Below are 17,288 nucleotides of genomic sequence, written 5' to 3'. Positions count from 1 at the left end.
GGGATTAAGAGTGAAGAACAGGAGATTCCTGAGACTCTGCATCCCAGTCTAGCTAGTACCAAACAGATTGGGCTTAGAGGGTCCACTTTCTCTGATGACAACCCCTGGCTATGTTCCTACTCTTCAAACTGCACTTCTGCCATCAATCAGTAAATATTTTTTTGGGACAGCAACTTGGGAATCTAACTGGGAAAAGTCCATACCTCCTTGTGGGGGTTACGGGTAAAGAACTGGACTTCGCACCTCAGTCTAGCTAACATCCAAACTGACTGGACTTCCGGGTGAGAGACATAACTATGGCAAACTACAGTCCTACACACTACTATGCTTTCAGTATAGTAGATATTATATACATTATAGAGGATGTGAGAGGAAATTGGCACTTGATGTGAGGGAAAGAATAATCGGAGACTCACCAAAAATAGCCACTGCCAGATATCTTCATCCCATTGTAAGAGGATGTAAATTCTGATGAGGAGGAAGACCCTAGTAGCTCAGAAGCTGGAAAGATATGAACATATCAGATAGTCAGAGAGTAAGGATTAATGTGCAAGACATGGAAAATAGAATCAGTGTTATATTGTTATAATAGACCATACATTTTAATAAATGTCACTAAACTGTTAGAGCACATGTAGCACTGACAATTAAATACTGAACTTGAGGACCACAACTGCAGTAGGGTTTGTTGGTTTACATATGGTTGTCCTTATAGATTGAAGACCTACATGAATTCCTATGGCTGTGGCTCATGTATATTGGTTCCCCTGCCATTGTCACAGAGTGGGTACCACAAGACCAAACTGAAAGGTTGGCAAGTCGGGGTATGAAAAAGTGCCACTGGGTTTCCCTTCTGCTTTACACAGACAGTAGTTCTTATTGGTGGACTTGGTACCTTTCCTGTGATGTCACTAACTTGGGTTGTGATTATGTCACTAGTCCCACCCCAGAGGTCCAGGCAAAACTCTTCCTAGGCTTACCATTGCCTATATGTGCTCTACTTTTTTAGTGATATTTAGTAAAGTAAAACATGGCATAGCACATGTATATAGCACAGACATTGATATTATCAAACGTTTGCTTGCAATGGGTTGAGTAAGTAATATCCAGACACAAACTAAGTAAGAATGTATGATTGATTTTTAGGAAGAGAGGCTGGAATAGTTAAACATGTTCAATGGTAGACATGCATAATAGTCATTCATAATGAATAGTCGTCATGTAGTACATTAGTACGTCGAGGAATATCTGGGCCAAAAACTTGTGTAAAGAAGTGGTGCAATTTGGCTCACCTAGAGTTTTTACACTTTTCTTCTGACACGCCTGAAAAAGGGTGGACTTAGCGGGAGGAGACAGGGCTTCATGGGGAAATGTGGTAGGCCTAAAATGCACCATTTTGCACCAAAATTCTGGCTTTAAATGCTGTCTCAAAGTAACTCAATCAATAGTTGGTATGGATGTGAAGACAGCCCAGGAAGAAAATTGGTTTGTGGGAAGTTGGTCACTTAAAAGTAGTTTTATTAAGAACATACACTAAACAAATTAAAATCAAGTAGAATAAAATAAACTAACCGCTCATGCACACGACCGTATGTATATTGTGGTCTATGTGCATTCTGTATTTTGCGGAACGGAAGAGCTGGCCCCTAATAGAACAGTACTATCCTTGTCTGTAATGCGGACATACTGATATATGGAAACGGAATGCACACAGAGTAACTTCAGTTTTTTTTTTGCAAACCCATTGAAATGAATAGTTCTGCACACATAGTAACATAGTTTATAAGGCTGAAAAAAGACATCTGTCCATCCAGTTCGGCCTGTTATCCTGCAAGTTGATCCAGAGGAAGGCAAAAAAAAAAAACTGTGAGGTAGAAACCAATTTTCCCCACTTAAGGGGAGAAAAATTCCTTCCCGACTCCAATCAGGCAATCAGAATAACTCCCTGAATCACCGACCCCTCTCTAGTAGCTATAGCCTGTAATATTATTACACTCCAGAAATACATCCAGGCCCCTCTTGAATTCCTTTATTGTACTCCCCATCACCACCTCCTCAGGCAGAGAGCTCCATAGTCTCACTGCTCTTACCGTAAAGAATCCTCTTCTATGTTTGTGTACAAACCTTCTTTCCTCCAGACGCAGAGGATGTCCCCTCGTCACAGTCACAGTCCTGGGGATAAATAGATGATGGGAGAGATCTCTGTACTGACCCCTGATATATTTATACATAGTAATTAGATCTCCCCTCAGTCGTCTTTTTTCTAAAGGTACTGTAGTTGCCCCATTCGAGTTATTACTTTAGTTGCCCTCCTCTGGACCCTCTACAGCTCTGCTATGTCTGCCTTGTTCACAGGAGCCCAGAACTGTACACAGTACTCCATGTGTGGTCTGACTAGCGGTTTGTAAAGTGGTAGGAGTATGTTCTTATCACGGGCATCTATGCCCCTTCTGATGCAACCCATTATCTTATTGGCCTTGGCAGCAGCTGCCTGACACTGGTTTATGCAGCTTAGTTTGCTGTTCACTAAAATTCCTAGGTCCTTTTCCATGTCAGTGTTACCGAGTGTTTTACCATTTAGTATGTACGGGTGACTTGCATCATTCCTTCCCATGTGCATAACTTTACATTTGTCAGTGTTAAACCTCATCTGCCACTTATCTGCCCAAGCCTCCAATCTATCCAGATCGCTCTGTAGCACTATACTGTCCTCTTCAGTGTTAAATAGTGTAATCTGCAAAAATGTATACTTTACTATGCAAGCCTTCTACAAGATCATTAATAAATATATTGAAGAGAATAGGGCCCAATACTGACCCCTGAGGTCCACAAAAAATAACGGAAAGGACACAGAAAGAAAATAAGGTCGTGTTAATGAGCCCTAAATCACGGTGGCAAGTGGAAACACGTTGCAGAGGTAGCCTACCTCATTCATCAGGCCAATTTGAATAGTTGGTATAGAGTCAGAGAAAAGTGTCCATTCGTGCACCAACCTGAGCCCCTGTGATAAATCTGGTGCCGGTCTAAGGTTACACCATCTATAGGATTAGTAAATCTGGGCCATTGTGATGAGCAACTCAGAGAAAATACAGGGAAACCAGGCATTGTTCATTTGGTATGTTCACCTGCATCATATATTAGGGGAATTACGTTTAGAGAAAGGCCTGTTATATACCTATCAGCTTTTACAAACAGGCAGTATACACCCTGACATACCATAGACATGAATTTTTTTCATACTGAAAGCCCTGAAACAGCATCAGAAATAGCTTTTTCAGATTTTCCTGCTTGCATGTGTCCCCTTTGGTGCTGCTGCGGATGGGCTCTGGGCTGAATGAGACTCCTTCCCCTTCTGACAGCTGACAGTATAGTCCCTTCCTACTTTCCTGACATCTGTACTGCCATACTACTGCAGAGTCCTGACAAGCCGGGCAGAAAGCTATTTCTGTTGACTGCTCTGCAGTGAACAGAGGATCACGATGCAGAGACCGGGCTGTGGGGAGAGTGACCACTAGCAGTCAGCCCATTAAGTGGACCTGCATGTTGCTACATACTTTGAACACCAGGTATTGCCATACCATGTAAGCAAATGGTGCAGTGAATTTGGGGTGAATCATATCTTTGAAGAAAATTGCCATGATATGTGTGTATGTGCTCCCACGGGTCTGCAGCCTACTGGCAAATAGCCATTATTGTGGCTCTACAAAAGTAGCTAACCCATGCACGGTGCATTTACATCCTATTTTCTTAGCTAAACGTCCAAAGTTAATTAGCCCTCAATATGCTTATCAGCAGGACTTCTCCTAGTTCTTCGCCATAACGTGCCTCCACCCCACCCCCCTTCCACTTTCCTCATATTCACACATTAAGTACAGGAATCTCACATAAAGCAATAGCCTGGTGCCAATAAACCTTGGCTTCCCGGGATTCATTAACACAATTACATTTCATTTCCTCATATAGGTAATGGAAGTGTAAGTTTATAACATACTCACACCCAGAGTCAGATAATGACCTGGGCTTTCAACACCGAAAGTAAGAATGGCTTGCATAAGCTATTGTGTGTCCTACAAAGTCATGCTACTTTCACCAGCCTCGAAAAGTCATTAGGAAAAGAAAATGAAAGTCTAAATAAAATTTTGTCCTGCGTGAGTCTTGGCAAATGTACCAGCCTGAGTAATCAAATGAAATAAATTTTAGCAAGCCCGCCGGTTCTACCATATTCCACCTAGAATATATCTACCATGCTGTGTTGTACCATCTTGGTATGTGTTGTGGCTTGCCAAGAAAGGGGTAGGACCTGCTTAAATGTGGGTATCGTTGGGATGGGCTGGGTACAGTGGCGTGGCTTGAAGACTATAGTTGGGCTCAATATCTAGTACATCTTAGGGATGGGCTGGGTGCAGTGGCGTGGCTTGAAGACTATAGTTGGGCTCAATATCTAGTACATCTTAGACCCCACTTGCCGCCTACAGTACCGTGTGCAAAAAGGTTTATTCAAAAAGTGCTTTAAAAAATAAAAGTGGCTTAGGCAAGGTGCCGAATATCCTTAAAGAGGCCGGTCATGTGTGGAAACTTACTGGAAGTAAGGTATGGAGACTTATTGTCAATGCTCCATGGGAAACAAATATGCAAAGAGGTATCTCCCAAGAAAGAGAACCACCTATTGGAAGTAGCTTCCTATGAGTGAAAATCCGACTTTCCAACAAGTCTTGGGATTTGAGCCAGCCAGAATCCTACACCGTACTGATGAGGGGCAAGCACCCTGAACCAGATGTCTCTGGATTGATATCTGGCCTGGATATATTCCTTGGTCAAATTCCAAGGCTTTTTGGAAGTCGGATCTTGACTCATGGGGAACCACTTCCAACAATTGGCGCTGACGAGATGGTTCTCTTTCTTGGGAGATACCTCTTTGCAAAAATGGAAGTATTAATAGTTTAAATTTAAATTTATTCTGCAGCAGGACAGCGACCCCAAATATAAAGCCCATGTCATTAAAAAGGGGTTGTCTCACTTCGGCAAATGGCATTTATCATGTAGATAAAGTTAATAGAAGGCACTTACTAATGTATTGTGATCGTCCATATTACCTCCTTTACTGACATATCCAGAGGCTATGACCACCCTGTGATCCAGCAGTGGTGACTGTGCTTGCACACTATAGGACAAAGGGCCGGCCTATGCACACTCCCACAGTCTCGGCCACTAGCCAGTCTGGTGCTTTTTCCTATAGTGTGCAAGCCCGGTCATCGCTACTGTATTGTAGGGTGGTTGTAACCCCTAGAAATAAGCAGTGTACAATGCAATGGAAAAATGAATCAAAACCAGCAAAGGAAGCAATATGGACAATCACAATACATTAGTAAGTGCCTTGTATTTACTGTCTCTATGTGATAAATCCCATTTGCTGAAGTGAGACAACCCCTTTAAGAGCAATCTTCACAGCAAAGAAGAACAAGGAGTCATAGAAGTGATTAGAGAGTCCTGGTCTCAACATCATCCAGTCTGTCTGGGATTAGATGAACAGACAGAAGGATTTGAGCAAGCCTACATCCACAAAAGACCTAGCAATACTGATGCTGTTCTGAAAGCAAAGGGTGGTCAGCCCAAATATTGATTGGATTTAGATTTCTCTTTTGTTCGTTCACTCTGCTTTTTGTTAATTGATAAAAATAAACACTTCTTTTTTTTTTTAAAGCATTCTTACTTTGCAGCATTTTCTTACACCTGCCCAAGACTTTTGCACAAAGTATTGTACGTGATGAGTTCTGCATAGAATCTACCGTGCATGCACCATTTGCATTACTCTTGAGGGATCGCTTCATTGTGCAACCAATATACGTCACCTATACACCACACCCCGTAAAGTATCCTATCAGACTGTCAAAACCTGAAAATTATTGTTGTCATGAATATGAGTAGGGAGCAAATCTAAGCTTGTTCCAAGAGCAGGTTTAGTTCGGTTTCCCAAGGTAGACACTATACACCTCATTAAAAAGTAATTAGAATAATAATGATACTTTCTGGAATCCAAACCCCAAAGACTTGATGTCTGCAGATACGTAGGCAAATAGGATATACAACTGGTTACCATTATGAACTTTTTGGTGACAATATATGCAGCATCAGGCATGGGTCATCCAGAAATGGAAGAGTTAAAAGGTCTGTTTCGGTCATTGAGGGCAGACTTCCCGATGAAAAGTGTACAAAATGCTTATCCTTTTAATTTCCAGACGGTTCAGCTCAGGTTTCAGAGCAGTGCTCAAGGGTATAGAGTGATTAAGGAGGGTCCAAAAACTCCTAGAGAGGGTCTTCGATTGGTGGCACAGCCCTCCTCCTAGCATCCAGCATCCCATAGGGGTGCCCTCAGCTGCTCTTTCCTTTTCTCCTGGTATCTCCAGCTCCATCAAGGCTGCTGAGATGTTAATTGCAGAACTGGAGTTCTGATGACAGCGGTGGGAAGAGGTACTGGAGAATGAAATGCGTTGGAAGAGTAGCTGTTAACAGGCTGCGTACCATAGCAGTCCTCAGGCTTCCTCTATCGAAAGTACATCATTGGTACAGTGATATACAATGTGACAGCAGATGACCAAAGTGTAGTAGAAAAGTAGATTAAAAAATTAGCTAAGTGTCTATTTTTTAGTAGTTGTTCGTCGTACATCTGATGTTCCAGCATCTACATTGCACAGGTTATCACTCCGAGCTACAAATAGTATAAAACGCGTAGTAATGTTAGATTGTTCAAGAGCCTTTCGAGCTGAGCGAAAAGAAAAAGAAGACCCATGACGATAGAAAATGTGTTTACGCCAACGCATAAAGAGGGAGGTGCATCTTCTCTGCACGTGATGCGGTGTGTTTCACACAAAGTACATTTAGTCCGCTCTGCGGTGTGCATTACACACTCACTCTACAATCTTGCTCTCTGACCCTTCCAAATATGGAAACAATCAGTTTCCAAAATATCTGACATGATTCCAAAAATACTTTTGGGATCAGATATCGTAAAACGCTTTCTGCTTAATATGAGCTGGTGCGAGAGGCCTCCGAGCTCCCACCAAAAGCTTGTTTTCTCACAGGCAATATGTTCTGACTTAGTCATACATAACCGATATACAGAACGTATAGCATGCATAGTCTGCTGATGCTTCCATCCCTGAACCTTGACAATGCTCTGTATGTATCTACCAACCTTGGGGGAACCATTGGACCCTGCCACTTTTAATGGGATGGACAGACAATCCAGTGGCTGTAGGGGCCGACTGGCCCTTGCTCAATAGCCTTGATAGATATGAGTTTGTGGTTTGTCTGGCTGATCGGAAGTGGCTCTGGCGCATACTTATCTCTAGTTGTACTCAATGTGCCTCTTAATGGGAGGAATCAGACATTAGAACTGTCGGACAAAAAGTCGTAGGGATCAAAATGATCTATGTGTATGCGGCTTGAGCCATTGTTAAACACTGCATCCTACCAGATTGCACCGAGTAAAACTAAACTTGCAATTGCCACCCTGTTTTTGACTGTGTGAAAAAAGATGCACTTCTCAAAAAGCATGCAGCTTGCATTGTGTTGAGTTGTGCAAGGACAAGAACATGGCTACTAAGGGGTCTCATAGATCACCCTTTTGCCCACACAGATCATGATATATTTTACAATATTTAACATTTAGTTAGGTGGAAAACTATTGGAGGTGCCAAACAAGTATTTATGGAAGATTCCTTTATCCAAGGTCCATGTTAGTCGATTAGGTATTTATTAGCAAATCCAGTTGATATGAGCGGGATTCGCTTGCAATGGACCCTCTGGTCCACCAGAGCTGGGGGTTGTTGCAACCAAATACACATTTCCTATATATTGTATTACCTGGCATGTATTGAAATTAACGGGGCAGACAAGTGATGCATTGCCAAGTCCACTAAAAATGAAGCTGCCTTTTCTTAGTCACTCTCCTGGAAAATTGAGAAGGGTTTCATGTGGAGAACCCTTTTCAGTGAGGTCCAGGAGACAACCCCTAATTACAACATAATCCTTCCATGGCATTGATCCATGGGGCTAAGTGAATGACAACTTCTTAGTGGTCACCCCCACCAGCCAACATTGAGGAGGAATGGAGAACATTTTTGGTTGCGATATGGTTTGCCTCCAAATGATCTCCTTAGGTAGGAGGGCTTAGAGTAGTCGTGAATTAATTATTCATTCATGTTGGATGAACCTCTTAGATTCTGTATTTTGCTTAAAAGTATCATGGTCCCAAAGTCCTGGACAATGAGAATGGCATTAAGGAGCATTTTTTCAGTTCTTTTTAATACTATTACCGATGTATGGATGGGTGGTGCCAGGCATCATCCAAGTGTAAATTCCATAAGATAATATTTGGCACCAGTGTTGAAGTTCGGTTTTCCTTTACCCAGGGCAAAGATTCAGTTTACTGTCCTAACCTTATATCTAAATACCCTGGCCAATGCAAAGTGGTTTATTGGTTCTCCCTTGGCACCAAGCCTCTGATGTACATGCTCCGCCTGCCCCATCTACATTCATCCCTGTTTGTCACCATCCTGCCTCTTTACGTAGTGCCTTCCATACCACTGGTCATTTCATTTGCAGGGGATGGTGGTGGTAGCTGTGGCTTTTGGAGGTTGGCTTATGAGATGGAGGACATGAGCCATTTTGATATTCTTCTTTTTGATTTTACTATAGGATCCTACCTACCCTCAACTGTATTCCTCTGGATATGTGGATTTCCTCCAAGAATACATATGTTTAGGGTGAAATTTTTCTTCATAGGACCTTATAAACGCACAGGCTTTAACGATTACGTAGTATTAATAGTTTGGATTGGATCAAACCACATGTTGACTTTCGCAAAAACTGGCAATATTTGTACCAGTTCTAATAGGTCCCTTATCTCTGGGTTGAAGCAGTTTGTAGTTAAATGGGACATTAACTTTGTGGTCTGTGAAAGTTCAGCGCTGGAATTATTTATCTACATCTCTTATAGAACAAGGACGGGGGGGCATACTAATTGTTTCCTACAATCCTCTAATTACCAAGCTCATTTAATCATTAGAGGGATAAGTAACATGATAAAACACATCACAAGGCAGCGGTAATGATGGCGGAATTTCAAGAACCCTTCACATAATCGTTGCCTGTCCTTTTTCTGCGTGATCATTTCGTGGTCTCGTTTTCAGTTGACCCAAATCGTTATTACTAAGACAGAAGGTCAGCGTCTACATTGAAGTGACCCTTGATCGTCTCGAAGGGAGAAGTCGTTCTCAACCATACTCGGATCTGCAGGTGTTAAGTGGGTTTTCTGGGTATTTAATATAGATGACCTATCCTCAGGAAAGCTCATCAATATCTGATTGGTCGGGGTCTGACACCTGACACCCCCGCCGATCAGCTGTTTGAAGAGGCTGTGGATCTCCGGCGAGTGCAGCTTAATGAGACTGAGCTACACCTAGGCCGTGTGACTGATGAACGCAATGTCACTGGCCTAGGAAGAAGCCTTTATGAGCACCGCAGTCTCTTCAAAAAAAAAATTATGAGGGTGCTGGGAATAAGACCCCTAATGATCCTGAGGCTAGGCCATCAATATTAAACACCTGGAAAATCAGAAAAACATGGCTGCTTTTACAAAAAAAAACTGAGCTAGACTTAACTGTGGGTGATCTATAGTGTGGCAGCTCAAAGGAGCTGGGCTGCAGTACCACACACAACCTGTGGACAGCTGTGGCACTGTTTTTGGAAGAAAGCAGCTATGTTTTTTACTTCTTTATAGTTCCTTACCAGATCATGGTTAGATTCCTTCACCATAATAAAAAAAAACTAGTGTATTTCCCTTCATATTGACCAGTACTTTTGCTGCTCTTCATAGAGGTCATCCCCAACTTAGATTGTGGTTTCCTCTGAGAAATTATGCTTATGGTGGGTCTTGCTGTTGGCAGCTTTTTGATCAATGATTACTGACGGGACGAAGGCTTACTTGTAGTACTGCTTCCCCACTGGGCTAACAGACTATTACATGGAGTCTACTTCTTACTAGTAACTAGTAGGGATGATATATGCATTTCTTGATGAAGTTGCAACCCTATTGGTGCAAGTATAAACTAGTGGTACCCACTCACACACCCAAAAGGAGGGAAAAAAACAGTTGGCAGCTCATAGGGTTCGGTACGGTACTGGGTTCAGCACAGGTGGACTACTGTACATGGAGCCATGTGTGTCCATGTATCATGCACAACACACACATATATATATATATATATATATATATATATACACTAAGCATCCATAATGTCTGTGTAAATATTGCACCCAATGCAGAAATCCATAAGGGAAAGAACCCCCCAGGCTCGCATCCCCGGTCATCCTGATCAGCACTTAGGGAACTTAGGCACCAAATCGCAACGCAGACTAGAGCAACACAAGTGCTTGACATAAATATATACAGTACAAGCCCTTTAATCCCTCAGGAGGTGACCGACCTCTCCAGTAATCTCCGGAACGTTGGCCTGATACACTGAATTACTTCGAAAAAGCGTGACCCGACAATATACATCAAATCCAGTGACGTGATTTATATTTTACATGTTGCACTCTGAAAACAGATAGGAGGTCATATCCATATAGTATGATGGCCTACAGGATACAATAACCACAAGATAAGTGTCCCCTACCGGACAGTGCTATGAAGAACCTTCTACATGGGGCAGATGATTGGGAATGAACGTAAAACAAACCACGATCAGCCGAGAAATGAGCAAACGCCCGATGCTGGCATAACAATGCCCGTTTGTTGACAGCACAAACAAAAGGATGTGCCGCTGACATAACATACAGCGTACGATGGGGGGTATAGGTGGTGACCCATAGTTGGTAACAGTCCAGATTTTACAGAGATTGTCCCTAATATTCACAGGCAGTCCTGGCAAATTTGGGCTTATGCAAGCCACACCCATAAATGGGCAGTCCCATACTGTTCGGTGATATTTCGGGGGACTTGGTCTACCAGTCCCAAGTTCACCAACTGCAATGTTGGTAAGCATGAAATTAAAATGTTTCACACTGATGACCTATCCTCTGGGATCGTTAATGCGATCACCATGCATACCAATATTTTGATTGGTAAATTTGGGACATTTAAGCCCCACCCGGTAATGCCCCAAAACAAAGTGGGAATACCCACTTATTGGTGAACCTGACGGTGGATCCACTTGCTGGCTGCTGGGGTTAGAGGGGTTCTCTAGGACTCTAAAGGGGTTTTTCAAGTAATTTTTACTGATGACCTATCCTCTGAATAGGTCATCAGTATCTGACTGGTGAGGGTCCGACACCCGGAACCCCCGCAGATCAGCTGTTAGAGAAGGCACAGGCGCTTGCAGTAGCACCGCGGCCTTCTCCAGCTCAGCAGTGAATGGGGATGAGCTGTAATACAAAGCATAACCACTATACAATGTATGGGGCTCTGCTTGGTGAGCAGGAAGAAGGCCGTAGTGCTACGGCGAGCACCAGTGCCTTCTCAAACAGCTGATCAGATACTGATGACCTATCCAGAGGACCCTTAGGGCTAATTCACACTGCAGATTTTGCAAAGGCAAAATCCTTCTCGTATTCAACAGCAGAAGCTGCAGTGGTTCCTGCGACACTTTTGCAATGACGCAAAATGCCTGGACTCCTTCCTAGTTTAGCCCCATTGAACAGAGCGTAAGCGGACATCCACCACTGTTTCCAACTGCACCATTTCTTGGGACAGTCGTGACTATAAACCAGAGCCGCATGGAGTACAGCGTGGCCTCCCATTGAAAACAGTGGAAGGCAGATTAATGGCTTTTTAGTGCAGATTCTGCGAAAAACAAAAAAATAATGTGTGAAGGAACCATTTATGGTATCTACTCTACGGGATCTACTCTATAGGATCTACTCTATGGGTCTATTCTGTGGGGTTGGCCTGGCAGGATTTGATAGACCAGGGGCAGATTTATGAAACGGTCTAAAACAAAAACAAAAAAAAGAAAAATGTTTGTGTTGCCCATAGCAACCAATCACGGAGCAGCTTTTAATTTTCGAGTGCAGAATAAGAAATGAAAGCGGAGCTGTGATTAGTTGCTATGGGCAACAAAGACCCAAAGGAATTCATGGAATTGTCTGTCACCTATAGCAACCAATCACAGCACAGATTTCATTTCCTATTGTACGCTTGAAAAATGAAAGCTGTGCTGTGATTGGTTGCTATGGGCAACAAAGACAGTTTTACTTTCAGACAGTTTTCATGAATCTGCCCCAATTGCTTTTGATGCCGATGCCTCTAAAATATTGTAGTCACCAAAACTGCCATAATCAATGACTACTACCCATGACCTAAAATGTAATATCCTCCACAGTATGCCCTACTGTTAAAGGCATACTGTGATACAGTTAAGTATAGAGGGATTTCTCATGGCCCTGCCACTGCCCCCACTTGTCTCTAGGGCTTGCTACCTGAGGCAGTTGCCTCACCTGGCCTCATTGGAGGTGCACCCCTGATCCTCCGCCGGCCACTAGGGAAAGAGTGATCAGTTAGTAGAGGCCATCAGCCCATTCGTCCCATGAATGAGGGTCTTGATGTCTCTTTGAGTGTTGGATTTGGTGACATCAAAAGTTCTGGAATGCACCTCACCCTTGTGTCAATGCCAGTATTCACTGGACTCTTTTCACAAGGGGCAGCACTATCACATAATAGAAAACAGACTTAACCCATGTCAGAAGGTGAAGCGTTCACTTCATTGTGATTGCACTCACTGGAAAGCTCTGTCATACACAATAAAGTCATAGCGTTCACGGGCATCGTTCACTGGAGCACCGTCATACATGTGAAACCAATTTTACCCACTGGAACGCAGAGACGGTCATCGGGTGAAATTATCCTAAATTATAGAAGAATGCAGGGAACTGAAAAACAGCGAGTCCATTATAACCCAGCTTGTAGGAAACAGCGTCAACCCCAGGCATGGTCAATAGAAAGCAGAAGGCAGACGACAAGACATTGGAAAAGTACTGGGAAAGTATAGCTTCAGGCAGCTCCTCATCAAATGCCCTCTATGTCTACAAATTGTGGGCTCAGAGTTGAACTGGCCCCACAGAAGTTTCTCCAGGGCCCACTCACAGCATTGTTTAGTTAAGATACAGACCCTGGTGGCAAATGGTTGCCTCTAAACTCCAAATCAGTATTTTTGCTTAAAAGGGTTGACCCATGAAAAATATTCTACATTTTTCAAACCAGCGCCTGGATTTGAATATTTTTTGTAACTGGGTGTAATTGAAAATGTATTATAGCCACTGAGTTTTTCAATAAAATGTATCTGTGTAGCGCCATCTGCTGTTTGTACCTTTCCATATTTCTCTGTCCACCTCTGTAACATCACTGGGGTGGTCGTACATGCCCAGCTCCATCCATCAACTGCCACCAGCCCTATCTACATTACAGAATGGGAGATTCTGCAGAAAGGACACACCCGTTAACATGCGATAGGGAGAGAGCTGCGCTGGAAAGAAGCCCACTCACACACATCGTGAGCTAGGACATGCACCCTGAAAAAGGACTCCCAGAGCTGCCAGCCTGAAGAGCCTAGAGAGCACTTGGAGCAATGATTGGGGAGATCTCTAGATCCATGTAAGGTACAGGCTGGTTCTAGTCTTGTTAGAAAGAGATTGTCATGTACTGTATGGTGTCATTGTTTACATTAATCATGAGATATCCCCTTTATCCCTGTAGTCCCATTATGGCTTCAGGCCATGGATATATCAGAATCCCTCCTGGTTCTGTGGTGGCCGGTCCAGTCGGCCGGTCCAGTCCTGGATTTGACCCTTGTCTGCAAAATGATAACAGCAGAGTTGAAATTAGACTGTATCATTGGAAGGTGTACCATTCTAATAATACATTTTTATGGGCCTCAAGTACCACAGGTTGTGGCCTTTAAGGGGGAGTCCACCTTTAATAGGTTTTTAGCTGACTGAGGGTATGTGTGCTCAATCTTGTTTTCATGTATACTTTCTTTGCCAAGTGTTGATCTCATCTGGGGAGGGTCTAGGTTTGTTTGTATACTGTACATGTGATATAAGACCTGCTCACGTACAAGTCACAGGTTGGGTGTCATCACTTGTTGAGTTCTCACCAAGGTGGAATGAGTTGTACGGAGTTGTATCACTATATTCTGCTCTTTCTAGAAAAGTTGCAGACTATTCAACGTGCATAGTTGTGGCTAACAGATAGAACGGGCTTAGCATACCAAAGGTTATGCCCACAGGCTCCGATTCTGTAAAGTCAAGCCTGATAACCTCACAGAAATACAATACACAATATGTACACTGAGATGTATATTGGACGGCTGCTGTGGGCATGTGGTACATCACATGTCAGCTGTGCTCCCCAACAGTACATATGACTTTTCAGTGTAAATTCTTGGCATGTCTTAGAAACAGCAAGCACTATTGGGCCATGTACATATTTGCACCAGATGGTCCAACCCTAGGTGGGCATCCAGTTCACGTTACATTTATTGCTCTTTGATATTCCCTATGAAGCTTTAGGAAGTGGGAAAGGTCGTAGACATGGGTCATCGTTACTTATGCACATGATCCAACAAGTATGTACAAACTTCCTCCTCCTGGCGTTGGCTGACACCCCCTTAACCTGCTCCCAGGAGATTGGCAGCTCTTTGGAGGCCATCCTGAGATAGCAAATACCTCAATTACCCTGGAGCCAGTCACAACCATCAGCTACAGCAGAGACTCCCCTTTTTATTGATCTCAAACATATGGACCTTCCAGAGGATGCATGTGAGACTATACAGGGTACCTAGCCTATGACACACTACACTGGCAGCTGTTCTCTGGTCCCGCTGGTATGTCCTATTTACCTGATGCATCACAGACTTCTACCACCCCTGGAGAGCTCGGTCTTACTCATACTAGTCCCATTTATTAAAGTGTTAGGACCAGTCTGACTCACAGGTCAAGGGTTTACTCACTTAAAAACCATTTGAATAGCTACTTTAAAACTATGATCTTCCAGCAGTGTATGAACTACAACTATCCTTGGCAGAATTTGGTCATTCCTACAAGCTGTAGAAGCAGTAAATGTTGGGGGTCTTCAACTAGGGAATTAGGCAAATAAAACTAACTTACACTTGAAAAATTGAGTGATCCTAGGAGTTACATGATCTAATGCAACCATGAGCTAATACAGAACTGGTGGGAGTACTGATGTTTGGACCATGGGTCAAGGTTGGGTAGAATCTGGAATGTGCAAAACATAGGGTGGCTATGTGAAGCTAACCATAGACGAAACCATTATCATGACATCCATTGTGCTAATATGATCCATTCCCATCAGCTGGAACAAGTATAGGCCTTTACCAACCTGGAGGTAAGTCTTCCCATGTCAAATTCTATGTTTGCTGAGAACACAGTATTTACACACAGGTTCATCTAACAAAAGAGTTTAGGCCTTGCTGAATACCGAAGACGAGTGCACATCCGAGGAGCAGCTGTATTTGTAGAGACATTATGTACTAAAGAGCAAAGTAGGACAATTGGTCAAGACCTTCTATAGTGCCAAGAGTTAGACCAGCATAAGCTTTCAGTGGAAAAGTCCAAATTGTTAGTACAGTGAAGAATCTTATCGACCAAAGTGGTGGCCTCAAAACAATTGGACAGATTCGACTGACAAATGTCATTCACTGTAGGAAGTGACTATCAGTAAAGTAATTTCAGTGAAACATCTCAACATACATACTGCGCTCATACAGATTTTGGACTATAACAGTAGACTTTGGCTTCATTGTTCTATGATATATCTTGATCACCACCACATTTGTATGGAAACCTTAAGGGTCTATCTACCGTCTTGTTCTCCTCCACTATTGTTCCTTTATCAATTCATTTGGGGTACACATGTTTCTTCTCAAAATTGCATGTCCTTATATTCCCACTTGCAGAGAGGTCATGTAGTTAACAAAGAGTTGAGCGTGAGAAGGTCAATGGTGGACCTTACAAGGTGGAGAACGTGTTTCTAATTTACTGTGTATATACTAATTAAATAGAGACTTGAGAGCTGTAAAATGAATGATGAGACACACAGAAGACCCTACCAGATACAACAGATGGATGACCCAACATAAGCATAGCTGGCTCAGTGGGAATGATTCACCGATGTCTTCTCTCAGGACTTGTTAGAAGGACATGATAGAACACAATGAGGGGTTGTATATAATGTAGCATAAAGTGATAAAAAATGTTTTGTCGTCACAGCAGGGATAGATGCATACTCTTCTTCTAAGGACAAGTAACCCTATATCTTTTGTGGTGTAGTCATCCCCAGTTGTAAGATGAGATCCAAGCTACAGTTGATCTGTGTTTCAACGAATTTAAGGGTCTTTCTTTGTCCCCCCCTTCTTTGCAAGCACAACCCCCATACTTCTATTGTTCTATGTGAGAGTGGTCTTACCTTATCTGTGCAACACTCTGCGCCCCAGTTTGAGGATTACCGGTCAGACAGATGTCATCTAGTACTCCCCAAAAATCACATCCTTATCGACATGTAGTGATGACAATAAAAAAAAGAGATGTCCCTTTTCCAAGTTGGAGATCTGGCACTAAATCCTTAGAATGGTCCCAGCGTCCAAGTTTAAAGACAAAGTCAGATTCATTGACAAGGTGCCCCGTGTCCCTCAAGCCACAGGGGACTGGTGCAGTCTATGGAGAGAGAAAGAAGCTGGACAATCCAGAGGAAATAAGGGGCCAGGGCTGTGTAATCAGCCAGGGAAGGGAGGGAGAGAGAGAATGAGCGCAGGGGGAGGGAGGCACAGCTGAGAGGGGGGAGACTGGGCTGGAGCAGTAACAAAACTCTCAAAAGTTTCCTGCTTCTCTTAACCTCTCAATTGCCAGATGGGAAGCTGCTGAATGCTGGTATCGATAACTACCTACCTCCCCATAAACCACTGTGTGCCAGCTACTTTCAAAGTGTAGTTTGCTGCTTCCAGATAAAATGTGTAATTCTCGTTATATATCGGTTGCGCATTCTGTATGACATACTCCAGTGGATGATGACCAGGAGCTCAAAGATTCCCCACATTTTCCAGTATTTAAAGAAAATAAACGAGTAGGAAAATGTCCCTAGGGGATTAGCTAGGAGGTTGTTGGTAAGTCATGTACCTCAAGTGCTGAGCCGCTCAGATAGAGGGTAAGGGACAAACATATTCCAGACAGATGACACTTCTGTGTCCTGGCCCAACCATGAGTTTAACTGA

General features: G+C 43.1%; 1 protein-coding gene across 2 annotated transcripts in view; it reads right to left on the bottom strand.

Moving 5' to 3' along the window:
- The window catches only part of PLEKHG2 (pleckstrin homology and RhoGEF domain containing G2), a 78,548-nt gene extending 61,752 nt beyond the window's left edge, over positions 1-16,796 (bottom strand). For both annotated transcript variants that reach the window (XM_044269100.1, XM_044269101.1), the window contains exons 1-2: positions 16,487-16,796; positions 417-501 (exon numbers count right to left, since the gene is read on the bottom strand). The gene's annotated coding sequence lies outside the window, so the exon portion shown is untranslated. The remainder of the gene's footprint in view (positions 1-416; positions 502-16,486) is intronic.
- Positions 16,797-17,288: the final 492 nt, after the last annotated feature.

Source organism: Bufo gargarizans, chromosome 9 (assembly GCF_014858855.1).
Source record: "Bufo gargarizans isolate SCDJY-AF-19 chromosome 9, ASM1485885v1, whole genome shotgun sequence".
In the NCBI taxonomy this organism is placed as follows: Eukaryota; Metazoa; Chordata; class Amphibia; order Anura; family Bufonidae; genus Bufo; species Bufo gargarizans.
The sequence above is the reverse complement of the archived record's forward strand: the minus strand, read 5'-3'. Positions and strand labels throughout refer to the sequence as shown.